The 20,318-nt window shown below is 30.9% G+C and overlaps 1 protein-coding gene across 13 annotated transcripts in view; it reads left to right on the top strand.

The window, feature by feature from the left end:
* The window catches only part of LOC127065624 (venom dipeptidyl peptidase 4), a 269,779-nt gene that overhangs the window by 65,349 nt on the left and 184,112 nt on the right, over positions 1-20,318 (top strand). The gene's annotated exons all lie outside the window — the stretch shown is intronic.

The raw sequence follows: 20,318 nt of genomic DNA, 5'->3' as shown, positions 1-20,318 counted from the left end.
GGTTGGAAACTACGAATCGAGAGTTATTCATGCACCGATGATTGCCATTACATCGTCATCGTTGTCATCGTCATTACTAATACCACCGTCGTGAAACTGATTTTCAAGAATCTTCGTTAGATACATATACAGAGATATGGAGTTCGAAAATGATTCTAATAAAGTTTCCAACGAATTCGATATTGTTACAATGTTATAATATCAGTCTTCGAGTATCGATTAGCATAGAATCAAGAACGAAAATGTATTATTAACTTTGGTTATTCTTTGTACGAAGAAATTTTTTTCTTTTTCTTTCTTCTTCTTCTTTTTATTTTTCTTTCTTTCTTCTTTAAATATACAAACATAATTTCATGATAAAAATAATGTAATTACGACTATTGCTATGATAATTATTCGGTTTATTATGGGCATAGAATATGTCGAGAGTCTTGTGCTTTGGGGGGAGGGGACTGACTCTCGACTTGATTTAATTAACGAACTTGAAATTAGCTTGAATAAGTAAAATAGTTAGCACTGGTTCAGTTTTCATTCTCTCTTTCTCTCTCTCTCTCTCTCTCTCTCTCTCTCTCTCTCTCTCTCTCTCTCTCTCTCTCTCTCTCTCTCTCTCTCTCTCTCTCTCTCTCTGTCTTTGTCTCTCTCTAGCCTCGTTTTCTCCGTGAAAGGTAGTAATCCTATTTTGCATTTTACGACGCGACTTCGATCGTTACGCAAAATTCTTTATTTTTACATGGCTCGATGTATTAGAGATTGAAGTTAGAATGTCTTATAAGGAAATAATGCATAAATCTTATTAACGAAATGGCCAATCGCAAAGTCACCGATGTGTACCACCGAAGCAATCGATTTCCTCACGTTCTTAAATTTTATGAGAGATTTTCGAGGATTATATCTCTTTCTTTCTTTTCTTTTTTCTTTTACTTTTCTTCTTTCTTTTAGAGATTTTAATTAACGTTATATTGAACTATACAATATCTTTTTAATGAAGATTTTTTCTCGTTCTTTTTCTTACTCTTTTTCTCTTTTCTTTTCTCCGTTTTCTTCCTTTTCTTTTTTATTTTTTTCAACGTAATACGACGTTCTCACATAGAATTATTTTTAAAGGACGATGCGATGGTCTACGATCGATTCATATACCCATCTATGGTAGATTTGGAAATCTACTGGAAGATATCTCATCATATCTCCCTTAAATGCATAAGGGATTCGCGGTTTATCTCGTTTCATGAAGTTTTACTGTAGCAGAGTAAGTGAAAACGCCCAGTAAATACAAATTCGCTTACGGGCTAGTAAGTGATTCGTGCAAATTTGATCCTCTGTTTCTATATACTCAAGTATATAGACATAATGGTATTAGAAACACTTCACATATATATATATATATATATATATATATATATACACACACATCCACACATACACATGTATATATGTACACATATACGTATGTATACACGAATCTATATGCATATTTATAAAACAATTGTATTACACGTGCTTTCTCTCTCATTGTCATTATAAATATAAATAATTTTTATAAAATATTTATGAAATAATTTTATTACACGAATAATTCTTTCTCTCTTATTGTCATTATAAATATAAATAATTTTTATAAAATATTTATGAAATCATTTGATTACACGAATAATTCTTTCTCTCTCATTGTCATTATAAATATAGATAATTTTTATTCAATGGATTAATTCTCTCTTTCATTGTTACCGTCGTACATTTTTATCGTGAAATTTTCATATGTTGTTTTTTTTCTTTTTCATCGTTATGATAGTTGCGTACTATTAACTTCGTGTTTCTTTTTTTTTCTTGTTTTATTTCCCGACAGTACTGTTATTTCTCGGTAATATCAACGACGACGATTCGGTCGTTGAAATTTTTAATGATCACACTCAGACGAGAACGCGAACTTGAGTGGATGCAAATGATGTCCCACCTACTAGACATTCGTTTCCTTTCATATTTTATTTCAGTTTTTCTTTATCTTCAAAAGTAAAAATTAATAAATTATTCAGGTATTAATTGTACATGGAGTAATTCTCTCTTTTTTTTTTTTTTAATTTTCAATAAAGAACTGTATTATTATGTTTCCAAAATTTGATTTGAAATCTATGTATTTGTCTGTATGCGTGAACGTGTATACGAAAATCCAATTATTCGTCGAAGACTAATTTGCCGTGATTTATACCCCGTTGCTATCGAACATCGAATGGACGATCTTCCTGATCATAGAATATGTATATACATACACATACATACATACATACATACAAACGTATATACATATATGCGTACAAACATGAATACATATATATACACATACATACATACATACATACGTACAACATACATACATATGTACGTACTACATACATACATACATACATACATACATACATATATACGTGTGTATATATATGTATGTGTGTATATATATATATATATATATATATATATATATATATATATATATATAAGTATATTTCACTCTCTATCTCTCAACTCATCGAATAGAAAGGATGAAAATGGTCCGTCCTCGAGCTTCCATCCTTGTGACAAGGTCCTTCGAGTTTCCGAGTACCCGATCCTTGCGGTTTATATGGCCACGGTTTCAGAATCTCCAAGTCAATTAGTCAAGGATGTCGCTCCCGGGACATTCTCGTTGTAATGTCACTCGATATGGTGTCGGTTAGAAGTTAGGGTGGATGATAACATAAGAGAGAAGAAAGAAGCGCTCTTTTTCTCTCTCTCTCTTCCAAAAATCTTCATCTTTCTTTTTTCTTTCTTTCTTTCTTTCTTTCTCTATTTTTCTCTTTTTTTTTTTTTTTTTTTTTTTTGAAAAGAGTAATAGTCCATATCACTCGATTTCATTGAATATAGAAAACATAACATATTTAGATTGAAATTGTATTTAAGGGTATATACAGAGATATATTAAAGTTAAATTATATTAACATACGATATGTTTCAGTTAATTAAATTTTATTAAATTTATCAATCTTGAATAAATAAATTCGATATGATTTTAATGGGATAAATCTCGTTTCACATTTGTCCTCAAATATTTCTCGATGAATTCCCGTCAGAGAGGATATTACGAAGAAGCAGGTAGAGACATTGTGAAAAATCGATTCAAATTAAGATTGGAATCAAGGGCATCATCGTGAGCACGTCTTCTTCTTCTCTCTCTCTCTCTCTCTCTCTCTCTTTCTCTCTTTCTCTTTCTTTTTCTTTTTCTCTCTCTTTCTCTTTCTTTCTTTTTCCTCTTAAAATTTTCACCGACCGTCCATCGTCAACTCGGAAGTTTTCCAACTTAGTTGTGAATTACAAGGGTCGATTAAGTGGCCACGAATGAGAGAAAATTCAAGCGATGTCTCTCTCTCTCTCTCTCTCTTTCTCTCTCTTTCAGTGATTTTCCAGTTAAAATGCATTTCAAGTTTAACGATTTTATCATTTTATATATATTATATCTACACGTATATCATCATGTAGGAACGTGTTCAATAATACGCGAAGCGTTTCTAAATCGGCTCTGAAATCTATCGAACTGATTATAACTCGATTAATATTCACTGTCCGATAAAATAATAGTCGTCTGAATGATCAAGTATTCGTACACCCAAATATCGTAGCAAAAGCCGTTGGATTTGCCTATCGTCCTGCAACAAAACATGAATCGACGACGACCACGACGACGAATGAAATGATAGAGAAAATAATGAAAAAAATTAATAAGAAAGAAAAAATAAATAAATATATAATAATAAAGAAGAGAAGAAAAGAACAAAAAATATCGTTCGGATTATTGAATAACTCGTAAAGAATTTTTGAGTGGATTTCGGATGTTCTGAAAATGTGGAACATTTTCGTCCCCTTGGGATTATCAGCCATTTTGCATTTATTCTGGTTATAACTATCATTATTACTATTATTATTATTGTTGTTGTTGTTGTTGTTGTTATTGTTATTGTTATTAATATGATTCTTATTATTATGGTTATTATATGGTAGAATATAATCGATTTCGAACGTTTAAAAATGAACGGGAGCCTCGATCGAGAACGAAATATTTAAAATTTGCTCGTTTTCTGGGTAAACGAATTCGCCTAGGTATCGGAAGTTAGGTGAAAATTTATAAAGAATTCAGTGTATATCGATAGATAGGTGGAAATTCATAAAGAATTCCTAACTTTCCACGGGCTGTATTCTGACAGTCGTACGATAGAATTTTCGCTTAGCTAGATGGTACTAGATAGTTTTTACATATGTATGTTTTATCATTTACATCAATATTTTTTCTCTTTTTTTTCTCTCTTCTCTCTCTCTCTTTTTTTTTTGTTTGTTTGTTTTTTTTTTTTTTTTTAATAATGGAAAAGTTAGAAACGGTGAGTCCTTCGAGGAATTATTAGTTTGAGAAGAACAAGAATATTATATTAAATCGTTTTGAAAGATCTCGAGAAGTCACGTAATATCATAATTTCTTTTTCACATGTCGTATCGTAGTATCGAAAATTGCAATTTTTTATTGTAATGTTTCTAACTATAACGATTATTTCCTTCAAATTTTCAAAGTAATATCGTACATTTTGATGGATGTATATACATTTCTTTTCTTTTTCTTGGATTTCTTAAAAATATTTTTTTCACTTTATTTCCGTGAGAAAAGTTATAAGAGTTTAAATATTGTACGAATATTTACGAAAATTAGAAATATCTAATCATCGACGATTTTTATTCTAAGTTAATAAGTAACAATTTTTCGTATTACGAGTCATACGAGACTATTTTCTTTATTACGAGAATATCGATCGAACATCGCTCGATTTTCTTTATGGAGATGTGAAATTGCATCCTTTTAGAAATAGCGTCAATCGATTCGATCACATTTTATCTGAAAAAAAAAAAGAAAAAAATAGAGATCTTGAAATGCAATCGTTTATGAAACGGAAATGTTGAAGTGAAAGTCAAAGAAGGAGTTTAGTGTGCAATATATATATATATATATATATGTAATTCCATATTATATATTATTCCATACTATATATATATATATATATATATATATATATATATATATATATATATATATATATACACATACAGATTCTATGTTTCACTGTCGATTCGACCACGGAAGCGTTAATTAGAAACTCCATTTAAGTAAAAGCAAGCACGAAGCAGAACGTTCGATCTATTCCATGCTTTAAACAATCTCCTCATTATCATTTCTTAACGTTTACTCTTGTGAAAATCGTCTGGTTAGAAATTGAGGATTAAGTAAAACGAGCTTAGCAAATGAATTATTTTAATATTTCCTTTGGAGACACCTTTGCTCTAGAATTCGACGACTTATGGGTTTACATAGAAAACAACTGTACTAAAAGGGGTAGAGGGGGGTTAAAAGTCATATATAATTCATGACAAGAGGAAATAATCAAGATACTAGCTAATGATGGAAGCAATGATAGGGATATTAGATGGCTGCTAAGTGAGAGAGAAATAGAGAGAGACAGACAGAGACAGAGAGAGAGAGAGAGAGAGAGAGAGACAGAGAGAGAGAGAGAGAGAGAGAGAGAGAGAGAGAGAGAGAGAGAGAGAAGAGAAGGTACGAGACGAATGTTTGCACCTGCATCTGATTGCTGAGCCTTATATAGTGACGCTGAAAGCTCTTATTGGAACTGGTGAAGCTGTTGCTATGTTTACCCATGATGTCGATATTGCTAGTTGGTACTACCAGGTTTACGAGGGTAAGCGCTTTGCGCTGGTTAATTCCTTCTATAGGTAAGCTTTGACGTAAGGGGAAGAGGGTTGATGATTGAATCGACAGGAAAAAAATGCTTTTGAGATTGACGAGATATACTGCCGTTGCCACTGCCACTGCTGCCGTTCCTGCGTTGCGAAATATTCGATAATCGTAATTACGTAGAGTTTAGCCGCAAATTGAAATTTCCTTTTACTCTCGAGAATTTCTTTTGTAGGGTGTATATATGTATGTATCTGTGTGTGTGTGTGTGTGTGTGTGTGTGTGTGTACATATATGTGTGGTATATATATATATACACACAAGAGAGAGACAGAGAGAGAGAGAGAGAGAGAGAGAGAGAGAAAGGATACTGTGGTTCTTTAATTCCCGATTATTCTTATTTTAATTCTGAATAAAAAGTAAACAATCTTTTTTTACTTTTTTTTTTTTATTTTCTACAGATTATGACATTTGATCGTATAAAGTCGTTGTGAAATTGATTAATATTTATTAAATACAAATTTGTTAAAGGATATTGTTCAGGCAAAGATCGATAAAATGGAATATAATAGGTAGAAATATAATAGCTCGAAGAACAATAAAGGTTTTTATTGTTTTATTTTTTATGGGAATATATATATCAGTGAGGAGATATTCTTTCAAATTGTTATTTTTATTCTAACGAATATTCATAAATATTGTTTTCTTCTTCTTTTTTCTTTTTTCTCTTTTTCTTTTTTTGTTTTCTTTTTCTTTTTTTGTACCAGCAGCAAGCAGCTTTCTACGAACAGTGTTAAATTTGGACGTAACGTTTGCTCGATGTATTATCGCGTTTCATTTGATCAAATGACCGGTTTGTTTATATCGTTGTTTATTCTCTCGGTACCACTCAAAGTACCTTTCTAGTTGCTACACATGGAATTCAATTGTAGCAATGTTTCTGATCAATATACCAGTGTAGTTCAATATACGGAATGGATCGATAAGCTGAAGAAATTAAAAGTTTTATGATGAATTGTCATCGTTCGTTTTTGAAGAAAAATATTTTATATTTTTTATGTATTATATATATATATTATTTAATTTATTATATTATATAAAGTTTATGTATATTATATTTAAACAATTTATATAATATATATATATCACATAAATTTATTTTTATTAAGAGATTTTTCAGGATTTAAAATAATCAAATCTCGATTTATTTTACATTTCAAAATATTTTAATAGCGTATTTAAATAGTTTAGTTAGAGAACATTTTCTTTTTTCTTTCTTTTGTTTCTTTTTTCAATTAATTATGATAATGAATTTTTAAACAATAATATTTTAAGGATCGATAGTTATTATAATAATTGCTAATATTGTATTGACCGAATAACTTTCACTTTTCGACGACGTTATCGACAAGTCAATCAAGACCAATTTTCTGCAGTGATCGTGAATATTAAACTGAAGTGGTCTTTTAACACGAATCGATACAATTCCCTCTATTGTAACTGAAACTGAAGTTGTCCTAATAATTTTACTTGTTAACCAAGTGAAATTGATGTTCCGTTAACGTTGGTATACCTATATTTAGCTTCGTAGTCGATTGATGTAATTATTTGATTTAGTGGCTAGAACATTTGAACTTACGACTAAACTGATATAATTCGAACTAAAACGCTTCAGAAAGAGCTATGAAGATCCTATTGTTATTACTATTACTGTTCTTCTTCTATTAAGTGTTCGTAATTAAAAGTAATCGTTAATATCATTGACATATCATAGTTTTTTATGAAATAGATAATAAATGATTAATCTTTTAATGACAATTAATTAACCACGTAGGTACAAATAATAACAAAAAAGAAATTAACAAAAAAAAATATAGTATTTTTTTAATTTTTAAGTATAACAAATGAAACATTATTTTTGAAAAAAAAGCTGGAATAAATTTCGTTCCATAACGTATTTTTTCGTGATTTTTATTTATGATCGATCGATCGCGTTAAAGTCATGGCGATGTTTGATTGAATGAAATAATTCATTAAAATCGGTTGAATCGATTAATTTGCTAATAATTCGATCACGTAGCGTGTTTAATCTACAGAAGCGGAATGAAATACTTGATTGATTGATTGAAACGTGTACAGATATATAGAGAACATACGTAAGTTCAAGACAGGTGTATATATACATATACATATACATATACATATATATATATATGTATATGTGTGTGATGCGCGCATGTGTGCGTTCATGCGTAAGTATATAATATAGCGTTTGATCTTTCATACATACATACATATATCTCATAATATTGTATTCGATAATCTACATTACTAATCTGAGAATATAGATTTCTATTTTATAATATTTGTTTACAAACGAAAAAGAAATAACAACAGCAATAACGGCGACATTAAAGAAAAAATTGATTTTCCTTATTTTTCAATGAATTTCATTTGATACGACAGATATAGTAGAGCATGAAAAGACGATTATCAAAGATTGTCGAATGTAACTTCGTTGACGAGTTTAATGGAATAACATTGATTGAAGTTTTCTCTTAACTTTGAAATTCGTTAAATGTCTCTTTTCTTTTCTTTCTTTCCCCGTCTTTTCCCTTTTTTCTTTATTTTTTCTTTCATCTTGAATATACGGATTTATTCATCGTTTATCTCGTTTTTCAACTTTAGCCATTTTTTAATATCTCTTTGTATTGTCAGAAATTGGTCATTAATTGAAGATATGCGAGGATGCAAGCGAGATAAAGGACACTTAATTCCCGACTCGGTCGACTCAGTCGTTGAATAAAACAGAATATTAATATCAGAGCATTGTGAAATCGTCTAGATATCTATATTGTAAAACCAGTGAAATAGGTATAATATAGTAGGTAGATATCAATAAAACGAGTCATTCAGTTTTTCATATATACATATACACATACACGTGTGTGTGTGTGTGTGTATGTGTGTATCTGTTGAAAATGTAACTCAAAGATAAAATAGAGGGGTTAATATTTGTGATCCTGTAAAAAAATAAAAAAAAAAGAAAAAAGAGAATTCCTATATATCGAGATCGTAAACACAAGCGCGATGAACAATGAATTTATCTGTGAATCTAATAGTTCGTCAGATATTCGTTTAGGTATATAACTCTGCGCACGTTTGGCGTTCGCCCAATCAGAAGTGGCAGAAAAAACGATCCGATTAATAAAAGATTCGTCGGGCTGAAGCATTGAAAATCGATCGATTTGCAATTTTGTTCGATTTACCCGTAAACTGAATTATTAAATGACGTATTTTCGTTTAAAAAAAGTTCGGATCTTTTATTTCGTACTTTTTCATTTGTTACTCTTTTTATTTTTGTTTTTAAAGAAGAAAAAGAGAGAAAAAATATTGTCAATTAAAATAGAGATAATATAATTTTTATAGATTGCCAATTTTATTATCATATAATCACGATGTTGTAATAATTATTAGTCAAAAATATTTTCAATATTTTGATAATGCGTTATCATACGTATATTATTGTATACAATACATATATGTATATAATAATTATTTAAGAAATTACGTATAATAATATGTAGTGCTTGATTAAAAGCTATTAAAAAAGGAAAAAAGAGAAAAAATGGAAAAGGAATAGTTTTAGATCGAGAACATTTTATTGATATCATTTTTAATAGAGAGATTATCGCAACCAACGATAATTAAAATGCAATAATGACGAACTTGGATAATTGCAAATGCCGATGATAATGGAGGGGATGGTGTAATACATACCGATATCCAGAATTATACCACCATTATGATAACGAAATCGGAATAATAGGAGTATCGAATCGTTCGCCTAATTATTGCATTATCACGATCTACAGAGATGGATGAAAGCTAGTCTCTTGGGTTTTCGTTAAAGTTTATTACATATATAGCTGTTTTATTTATAAATTTTTATATGAAACCTATTAAAATTATTACATAATCGATATCTTAACACTAACAATAACAACAACAACAACAATAATAGTATTTAAATCAGCGGAGTCCATATAAAAAAAAAAACGTTCGAGAGCTATGTTTTGCGAAAGTGATCTTTTTTCATTAAAATAAAATCTGAAATTGTTAAATATTTTAGAAACATGGTAATAGTAATCTCGAGAATTAATTGAGATTAATTTTATTAATTAAAAAAAAAAAAAAAAAAGTAAAAGAAAAAGAAAGAAGGACGAAAAAATCGAAATAAATCGAAATTCACACTTTTCGAAATCGCAGACATTGTTAAGGGATAAACTTGCAATTACTGATTGTACGGATAGAAAAAGATTTACGTTCTCTTTCTTCTAATTGTTCTAATACGTATATATCTACCTTATTTCTTCTTCTTCTTCTTCTTCTTCTTTTATTTTTTTTTCTTTTCTTCTTCTGCTTTTTTTTTTTCTTTTCTGGACTGTCAATTATCGAAAGAATGCCAGTAATTCTTCTCGACTGGCAGAAAGAATAAATCTTGGAGAGTAGAAATCAGCCACGGACTTTAGCTCGAGAGACACTCGACCGGTTAAAACGGTAAGAAAGTGGTCATTACGTTCGGTAAAGTTTCGTTTCCTTTTATCTCCCTTTTCTTTCTCTTTCTCTTTCGTTTCTCTCGATTTGCTATCCTTTAATTTGTAACCCCGAAACTTTTGGCAAAACTTTTCAGATCTTATTGAGATTATATACCTATCATTTGATTATCTGGATAACTTTCTCAATTTTCACTGTATCTTCGATTTTGTTCTCAATTTTGTTCCTTCTCAATAGTATCATTCCTACGAATAGACTTCGATTCTATAGTTCATCGTTCTTTTATGCTCACTCTCTTTTCCTCTTATATGTGTGTGTGTGTGTGTGTATACACATATACAAATATATATTATATTATTTTATATTAATATATATTATATTATTATATTATTAATATATATTTTTTAGATCATATAGAGTTACACCGTTGTAGATCAGGGATTTCACACACATACACACATTGATTCGATTCGTTATAAACTAGAAAACAGAAAGATGTATCGAGTTGATCTTTGCATATCTATTAGAATTACTTTCAACATTGTGAATAGATTGAGCTGAAATGTACGAAGAGACTAGCCACGAAATCAAACTATCGATAACCCTTGTCAAACGTGACTCGATTCATGAAGATATATTTATTGTATATGCATATGTGTCTATCTATTCGTTCTCTCTCTCTCTCTCTCTCTCTCTCTTTCTGTCTGTCTGTCTCTCTCTTTTTCTTTTCTCTATCTATCTCTCTCTTTTTTCGATTTTGAATTGTAGAACATTCGATACACGTGTATAGATAATACTAGGACATATCGATACGAATAAAACGAAGTTTACGCGCGAACGTTTCGAATTTCAGTTTTAACAATAACCACTTTTCCTCCCCTCCTTTTATTCCATCGTGCATCGGTACGTAGTGTTTTGTAGTAGAAACGCCTCCGTTTTCGAATCCTCGAGTGCTGACGCACGAAATTTCGTTGCCGTTCGGTTTTGCGACATGGGAAAAGTGTTAACGCTGATACATCGCTTTCGTCGTTGAAATAATTCTTGGACAAATGTACGATGGCAATCGAAATGATGTGAGAAAATTTGCAAGAGTTATTTTGAGGAAAGTATCATGTAGTTTTAATCTATCATTTCTAATTTTATATATATATATATATATATATATATATATATAATATAATAACATATCTAACTATATATATATATTATATATATTATATATATTATATATAGTAATACAATTAATTATGTTATTCTATCAATGCTTTTTATAATTCGATTAAAATTATCAAAGGAATATATGAATTCAAGGAATTCAAAGAATATTACGAATTAAAAATTCGTATATTAAGAAATTCGTAGTATCAATCGTAATTTTCGAATCGATTTATATCGTTGAAAAAATTTAGCGTTATAACTTTTTCTATTTATTGTTCCTTTTTATTGTTTTTATTTTTTTGATCCTATCAAATGAAAAAGAAAAAGAGATGATTAGATTATTCAGGAAATGTAACTAAAAATTTCTTTTTAAGATTTCGTTAGCTGATGCTTATAAAATTCTAATCGTCTATTCTAATAAGAAGATAAATACTAAAGTACAAAAAAGTATCATTATCGTTTAGACGAAAATGTTTCAAAGAAAAACAAGAAAAGAAAAGAAAAGAGAAAATTGTAAAAAATAGTAATCTAATTAATTCCTTTTAATTATCCTGCAAATCCACACGCTAATCCATCCGAAAGTAATCCAAAAACCTGTTTCGCTTTGTTTTTCGAAATAAAAAAGATCTAACTGTTCGAAAATGGATTTCTATTTACCTGCAAACGTGAAAAGAAACGTCGATCTGACCAAAACGTTTGCTATGAGATCGTTTTACGATACTTTTCACGATTGTGTTTTCTTGATCTTCTTGTTTACGTGGCACATACATTCATAGAAGATACTGGACATCGATATATAGCCGTCATTCGATCAGACGAACGATCGAATGAATCGTTATTCGTTCTTGTAAACAGCGATAGTAAAGCTCTAGAGTCTCTAGTCTATTATCCTATTGGTGATCGTCTTACGTTGTCCGTGAGAAAACTTTCCTTTCTATTTCTTTTCCTATTTATCTCTTTCTTCCTTTATGTCCTTCTTTTCCGTTTATCTAACTTTTTTTTTCTACACTGATCAAACGCGTTCTTGAGAAAAATTCAATAAAGAATAACAGCTAATATTCGTGTATTGATCCTTAAATGATAAAGTATCGGATTTTGATCGGACAAATCGTCGCCATTGGAGATTTACGAGATCTATAAATTTGATGGATTTTCGAAATTATATCTCAAGACGAGTATTTTAAGATTTGATGAATATTCTTTTTTTAACTTTACGTTGACTCTGATCGATGACACGAATTTTATAATTGTAATAAAAAAAAAAAAAAAAGAAAAAAGAGAGAAAAGAAAATTAACAATATTTCAATGTATTCATTGATATATACGTAAGGTTAAAATAAAACTATTAAATATACAATGAACGTATACATAAATCTTATGCGTAATTATACACCTTATATACAATTATATACATTATTATTATATACATTGAATGTCCATAAATCTATAGTACAAAAAAAAAAACAATCGTTTCGATTAGAAAGAAAAATTATAGATAAAATTTTTTTCTTTTTCTTTCTTTTTTCTCCATAGAATGACGATTTAGATTTTGTTAAATATAAACACAAGATATATGATAGAAACTATAATTAGTTATACGATCACATTGTCTCTTTAATCATTTCTCTCTCTCTCTCTTTCTCTCTCTCTCTCCCCCTCCCTCCCTCTCTTTCTCTTTCTGTCAGTCGTATAAAAGACTCTCCTGGAGTAGAATCGAAGGAGCGTATCGAATGTATCGTGAAATACGAGTCTGTTGCTGGGGAATTCGGAAACGAGGATTTCGTTCAAGGAAGGCTCTTACTGTCGCAATAACGTGAAGAGCGAACGAATGAGATGAGCGAGTGAGAGAGAGACACTATATATATATATGTATATATATATATACATGTATATACACACACAAAGACATACACATATTATACAGATCACACAACATAAATATATCTTACTATGTATACATATTATACATGTACCTTACTATGTATATACATTATAAAGATATCTTATGTATGCATATTCTACATATGTCTTATTATGTATATATATTATACACATATCTTACATTATATATATATGTATATACATTATATTTACATAGATTTATTGCATTTGCATATTACAATTGTTTATACGTATACAAGAGTTTATTTCTCCAAGTACTAAAAATCCCAAAAAGCTTTTTGTAGACGAATTTTGTACGATATATTGAATGGTGTCAAGGGAGGTTACATCGTAGTGATGATTATTTAACTTTACAATGATTTATGAGTGTCCGATCATGGTCACAGATGTATTGCAAAATGTTCGATGTAACTGTGACCAAATACTTTATTACTCCATCGAGATCGGCGATGGACATTTTGAACGTTTAACAAAAGAAAAATTGTTTACACAAGGAGAACCGGCGAAACGCATTTTCTCGGGAACTATTGACTCGCAAATAAAAAACGAAAAAAGGAAAAAGAGAACAAAAAAATCCAATAGAAAACCATTGTAGATAGAACTGAAAGACCTTTCAAATAACGTACCACTTAACTCTTTTACTATTTAAGATTTTTTAGAGGATTCTCATTTCTTCGTTAAGGAGAAGTTACGTGAAATTATGATAAGGACCTATCTCTCTTGAAAATTAAATTTATCAGGCATTTTTTGAAATAATCAATAAATTTTATAATAAAGGAACTTGGTGTATATACATATACATATACCTATACGTACATACGCGCACACACACACATACACACACATATATTTGTAAAGGATTCTCTCTATATATATGTAGGCAAATAGATAGAAGGAATATATATCTATGTATATGTATCTATATATATATATATATATATATATATATATATAGAAATAGAAATAGAAAGAGAGAGAGAGAGAGAGAGAAAGAGAAAGAGAAAGAGAGAATTACGACTGCAAAACGATGCGAATTCGAGCCGTTTGTTTGTCACATCGAGAGAGAAGGAAAGGTAGAAAGAGAAAGAGAGAGAGAGAGAGACAGAAAGAGAGAAAGAGAGAGAAGAGGAGGTAGAAACGCACGCTGGACTAAACTACATACGCGAGCTACGACGTTGTTTCCTCTACTGGAAACTTCTCGCGTATCCGTCGTAGAAATGCTCGTCCTCGTTTCCTTCCTCGCGAGCTTTCGTTCATTGCTCTACAGACGACGTAAGCCTTTCTCTCTCTCTCTCTCTCTCTCTCCCCCTCTCTCTCTCTTTCTCTATCTCTCTCTCTCTACTATACTCACTCCGTTTCTCTTTTTGTCTCTCTTTGAACGTGCGCGCACGGCCGTCGTTTCTAACAAAAAGTGCCAACTGAAAAAAGCGGCCACCCACGGTTCGCTCTTGACAGCCTGCGGCCTCTACCACCCACATCCCCCTTCCCTCCCCCTTCCTCTCCATCATCCCTTTCCCCTCTCCTCCCATTTTTCTCCTTCCTCGTCGTCCTCGTAAAATGTGTCGCTGAGAATGGCACGAATTCGCGTTATTCTCGTTCCTCATCCCTCTCCTCCTCCTCTTCATCCTCCTCCTCCTCCCCCTTCTCCTCCTCCTCCTCCTCCTCCTCCTCCTATCCCCTCCATCATCATCCCACAACCCTCTTCGAGACTTTTATGTCTTTATCGTACTCGGTCTAAACTCTAAGCTAACTTAAGCACGCCGCGTTATGCTTCATCGTCCGACTTTACAAGGATTTTTACTTCTTTCGACGATATTTCTTACCTCCTTCAGTTCATATCTTTCTTTTCTTTTTTCTTCTTTCCTTTTTGTTCTTTTTAGAATTTACTTATTACGTCATCGCTTTCGGTCGAATTCTTTTATTAGAATTTAGAATATATTTCAGATTTAAACGTTTAAATCTCGTCCTTTATTTTAATGTACTGAGAATAGGTATTGATCAATGTTTAAGAATATATAAAGAAAATATAAAGACGATATTATGGGTAAATGACTTGGTTACTAATTATTATTTTTTTTAATTATTAATATTGGTAATAATATAGATTTGAATAACGTTAAAAATATATTTGTAAGTAATTATTACGATTATTACATTAGTAGGGAGTATTCTTATCGGATTATAAGGAACTTAGTTTTGCAGTATAATTTGTTAATCCGCTCTTGTAAGATAAGCGATAAGACAAATTCTAGGAAGAAGCGATCAGATTATACGAAACAGACAACAAATTCAGGGATTGTCACACCTGAGGATTTCCCGATTAGGAAACATCTGTCGTGCATTTCTCGTATATACATATATACGTTATATATGTATATATATATATATAGTTTGGGTGTAACGTAATCTAGAGTGTTATATGTATTACATACTCATATAAATGAAATTCAAATGTATAATTTAACCCTTTTTTTGCATATATATATATATATATATTTTCTTGTGAAATTATTCGCAAACTGTCATCGAATATTTTTATTGTTAAACTTTGATTCAAATGCTTTTCGTCTGTATAAGAAATATAGTTATGCAAATATTAAAATATTAATTTTGTTTTATCGTATATCGAAATGAGTAAGAAACGAAAATCGTTTTAAATTACATATTATTATTTATTCCACATAATAATTGTTATTTAATTGAATGATAAAAAAATAAGTAATCAAAATTAAATCAACATTTCGCAAGCTATGTTGGGCGGAAAGTCAATAAATGAAAATTTCTCATGAGAGTACATGAAAATGAATATTATTTTATTATTTCCGTGTTTTTCTTTCTTTTTTACATAATTAATATTTGCGAATAAATGTTCGTCTCGTTTTCTTTAATTCTTATATTTGCTTGCTTAATTTATTTATTATCAATATGTACCTATTTTATAAAATAATCAATGTATGTCGTTCCATTAAAATTTCAGAATTAATGAAACGTTCTGTCATGGGAAAAGTTTTGCAAATGGTGATCTAAATTAATATATAATATTATCACATATAACATATATATATAAATGTTTGTATATATATGTATAATCGTCGAATTGTATAAATCGCAATGAGAAGGTCGAATGAGCCGGTACTTGGAAACTGATTTAAATCTCTTGCAATGCGATATCAAGTGTCCGAGCAAAGGAATTTCGAGGTATGTTGCGGTATCGCTTTGCATCGATATCCGGTCTCCGCTTTGCCGAGTGTCGCCATTTCGACGGCGTACTACTCGGTTCCCGCGTATTTAGGGTGTGTTTGCGGCATTGGCCTGTGGTATATGTGTAAGCATATAGAGTGAATTCCCTCTTCTCGTCCACTCCCTTCGTAGCTGGAGCCAAAGCCCAGACGCAGGACAATCGATAGTCGTACATACAGGTATACATACATACATACAACAGGTACACATACATATATACATACATACATATATAGATATATATACATATATACATATATACGCACGTACGTACATATATATATATATATATATATATATATATATATATATATATATACATACGTTAGACGAAGACGGGCGTTTCGTTCGAGTTACTCGACCGTAAACGTAAGCTGAGAGATGCTCGATCAAGAGTAATCGGCCTGCTTTCAAACCTTTCCACTTCCTTGTCCTTGTTATACTTTCGGGACTAGGTACTTACTACTCGATGTTTGTGGGTTATCGATAATCGAGACCGAACAACTTTTGGATGCTTTTAAACCTAGTCGCTTTGATATCGATAGGTTCTCAAGGGGTCGAGTATTCAATCGATTTTCGAAAGAATATCGTAGAAAATAAAAAAGTAAATCATTTTCTTCTTTCTTTTCTTTATTTCTCCTTTTTCTTTTCTTTTCTTTTCTTTTTTTCTATCTCTTTTCTTCTTCTTTCTTTTTTTAATCCAGCAATAAGCTTGACTTATTATTGGCGATCGCATAGTTTTATTATTAAAATCTTGAAAACCTGTTGTTATTAATATTAATCGTCGAATTAATTAATACTTCTCCCATTTTGCGAGGAATTAGTTCGATTATTTACTCGATTCGTATGCGAATACCGTAGAACTAATTCCAGCAATATGATGTTTATTTAACAAAGTAGTAACGCCTGACTCGCAACTCGCGGTTTCCTCGTAATCTGTAAAACGTGTGCGCCACGATTAATCGTGGATTTGTTACGTTAACAGGATCGGTTGATTACAAAACAAATTAAGCGAAAGTAACATCGTTGATATGATGATAATATCATGTGAAAGTAACTAACGATGTGTTACCATTATGTTGTCCAGCAATTTCCTAGATAATTAATTATTATTCATTCGCTTTCGATATAAACTGTTAATTTTCAATAGAGATACGAACGAGAGAAAGTATTTGTGATTAGAAAGGAAGATATTATTTTTCTATTGTGAAAGATTCCTGCATATTTATTATATTTATTATCGTGATAAAACCACTATGAAATTATTTCATAAACTCTCTATTTCGGAAAAGATAGAATAGTTCGGACAGGTTGATAATTTTGAAAGAAAACATTATGATTAGTAAAAGAGAGAGAGAGAGAGAGAGAGAGAGAGAGAAAGCGAAAGACTTAGAGAAGGTCAGAAAGAGACAGAAAGAGCTTACTTTTATATTCGTTATCACAGAACCGTTATCATCTTGAAAATGTCGATTATTTGAGAAAAAGAAAAACGTACAGAAAATATAATTCATCAATTATCAATTCATTTGTCGAGCGTTTGGTTTGATGTGAAAACATGCGTTGTAAATCGAGTTTTCATGGAATTCGTGAAAATAACGTATCTCACGAGCATAATAAAGCTCAGGAATGGCGAAAGAATGTCGATTGAGAGAAAGACAGAGAGATAGAGAAAAAAAAGAGCGAAAGAAATACGAAGCAGAGTTAAGACACATAAAAAGAATACCGGCACGTTCTTCGCGAACCTTTTATTTTTCTTCCGCGATGAATTACTTCAAAGCTTCGTTTCCATTTGCGCGCCTTAAGTCTCGTTTGTGAAACGTTTATTTTTTCGCGCTTTGTAAAATCCACGTATGCGGTCTTCTTTTTCGAAGTGCGGAATCATTTAGCCAGATGAAAAGCACTTTCTCGTTTTCATAATCGTATTTTCTTTTTCATCATTTTTTTCATTATTTTTATTAATAACTTTTGCAATTTTTTTGTTTCTTTTTTCTTTGGGTCCTTGATCTCTTTTTTCTTCTTATTTGTTTTTTTCTTTTTTTTTTTTAATTCTTTAATTCTTTTTTTTTTAAGGATCGAGATACTTCGTTCAATGTCGTATTGTTATTATCTTTTTTCTCCTTTTTCACGATTAAGAAATTAGAAGATTAGTTATTAAATCTTTTACGTTCATCTATCGTATTTATATATCTTTTAATTCTGAGTAAAGTGAAAATTGAACGTACATACAGGGTGTCTCGTTTATGTCGAAAAATGGGAATATCACGCGTGATATAGGACTGATCGAAACAATTTTTTTTTTTTTTTTACAAAATTCTTTGGTACAAAGCGGGGTGAGAGACGGACATGTCGCATGGTGCCAAACTTTTTTTTTCTTTTTTTTTTGCAGGTCCAGTGACGAGGGACATTTCAAAGTCAAATTCATTCTATTTTTTTGTTTTTTTTGTTTCTCTTTCTTACATGAAACTATATATCTTTCTTCTCACAATTCGATGGCAATTACCGTAAAGTATTATAAATTTTATTGCAAATTTGAGTTCTTGGAGAGTATAACTGTATATCGCTGATTACTTGCTATTAAACTGCGTGTTATAAACAAAGATCAAACTTCTCATCTCTGTTTATGTTTCTCATATTATTTAAATAAACGAAATTGATACCGTAAGAAATATAATTGCAATTATATCTAATAAATATTTTCTCTTATTATTTGTTAACACATAAAGTGAGATAATCTATCTGTACAAATCGTTTGGATTTAGTATCATACGATTCTCTCTCTTTCTCGAGAAAAGAAAAAAAGTAGGAAGAATTCGCATCGATCTCGAACAAGAGATCTTTTTATCTTATCCTCCCCTTTTGTCTCTCGTGTTCGCGAAAAATCCATTCATCCTTCTCCCCGATAAGGAAGACCGACGGTATAACGAAGCTACAACTCTTTCCAAGGAGAAATTGTCTTACGACGTTCTACCTTCCCCTTCTTTTTATTTATTTATTTCTTTCTTTCTCTTTTCTTTCCTTTTCTTTTTTAATTCTTTTTTGCTTTCTTTTTCCCCTATCTTTTCTTTTCTCTTCCCCTTTAAAAAGCTTGGATAAGAAGAAGAGTAGAAGAGAAAAAGAAGTATACCTACATGAAAATACGAGTAGTCCGGAAGGGTAAAGGCAACGGAATTGCTTTTCGTCTCACGTCTCAAGTGATGTGAGGGTGGGTGAAGGACAGGCAGTTAAAGAGCAAGAGGGAGAGAGAAAGGGAGAATGATGAGAAGAAAGAACAAGCTTGATGATGTAAGGATGAAGGCTTGGGAATGTAGAAGTAAAGAAGGAAGGAAAGAAAGAAAGAAAGAAAGAAAGAAAAGGAGAGGAAGGAAAGATAGAAAAGAGGCATATATATATATATATATATAGAGGCCTTAGGAGAGAAGAAAATAAAGAAAAATAAAAGAGATTGTATATGTGTACACAAGATGTTTCTAGAGCGTCTCTTATACACGCCGCTCTCGAGTCGTCGACTAGCACGCGTCTACGGCTACTAAATCTGTCTAATTTTCGTAATTTCTCGAAGAAAAATATTTTAGGTATTCTAACGAGGTAGACTTTTATCTTCGTGAAAATTCCACCTTCTTTTTCTTTATCCCTCCCTCTCTCCCTCTCTCTCTCTCTCTTTTTTCTCTGAGTGTACGTGCTTGGTCTAACATTTTGCAAGTAA

The sequence above is a fragment of the Vespula vulgaris genome, chromosome 8 (assembly GCF_905475345.1).
Source record: "Vespula vulgaris chromosome 8, iyVesVulg1.1, whole genome shotgun sequence".
Taxonomy (NCBI): Eukaryota; Metazoa; Arthropoda; class Insecta; order Hymenoptera; family Vespidae; genus Vespula; species Vespula vulgaris.
The sequence above is the reverse complement of the archived record's forward strand: the minus strand, read 5'-3'. Positions and strand labels throughout refer to the sequence as shown.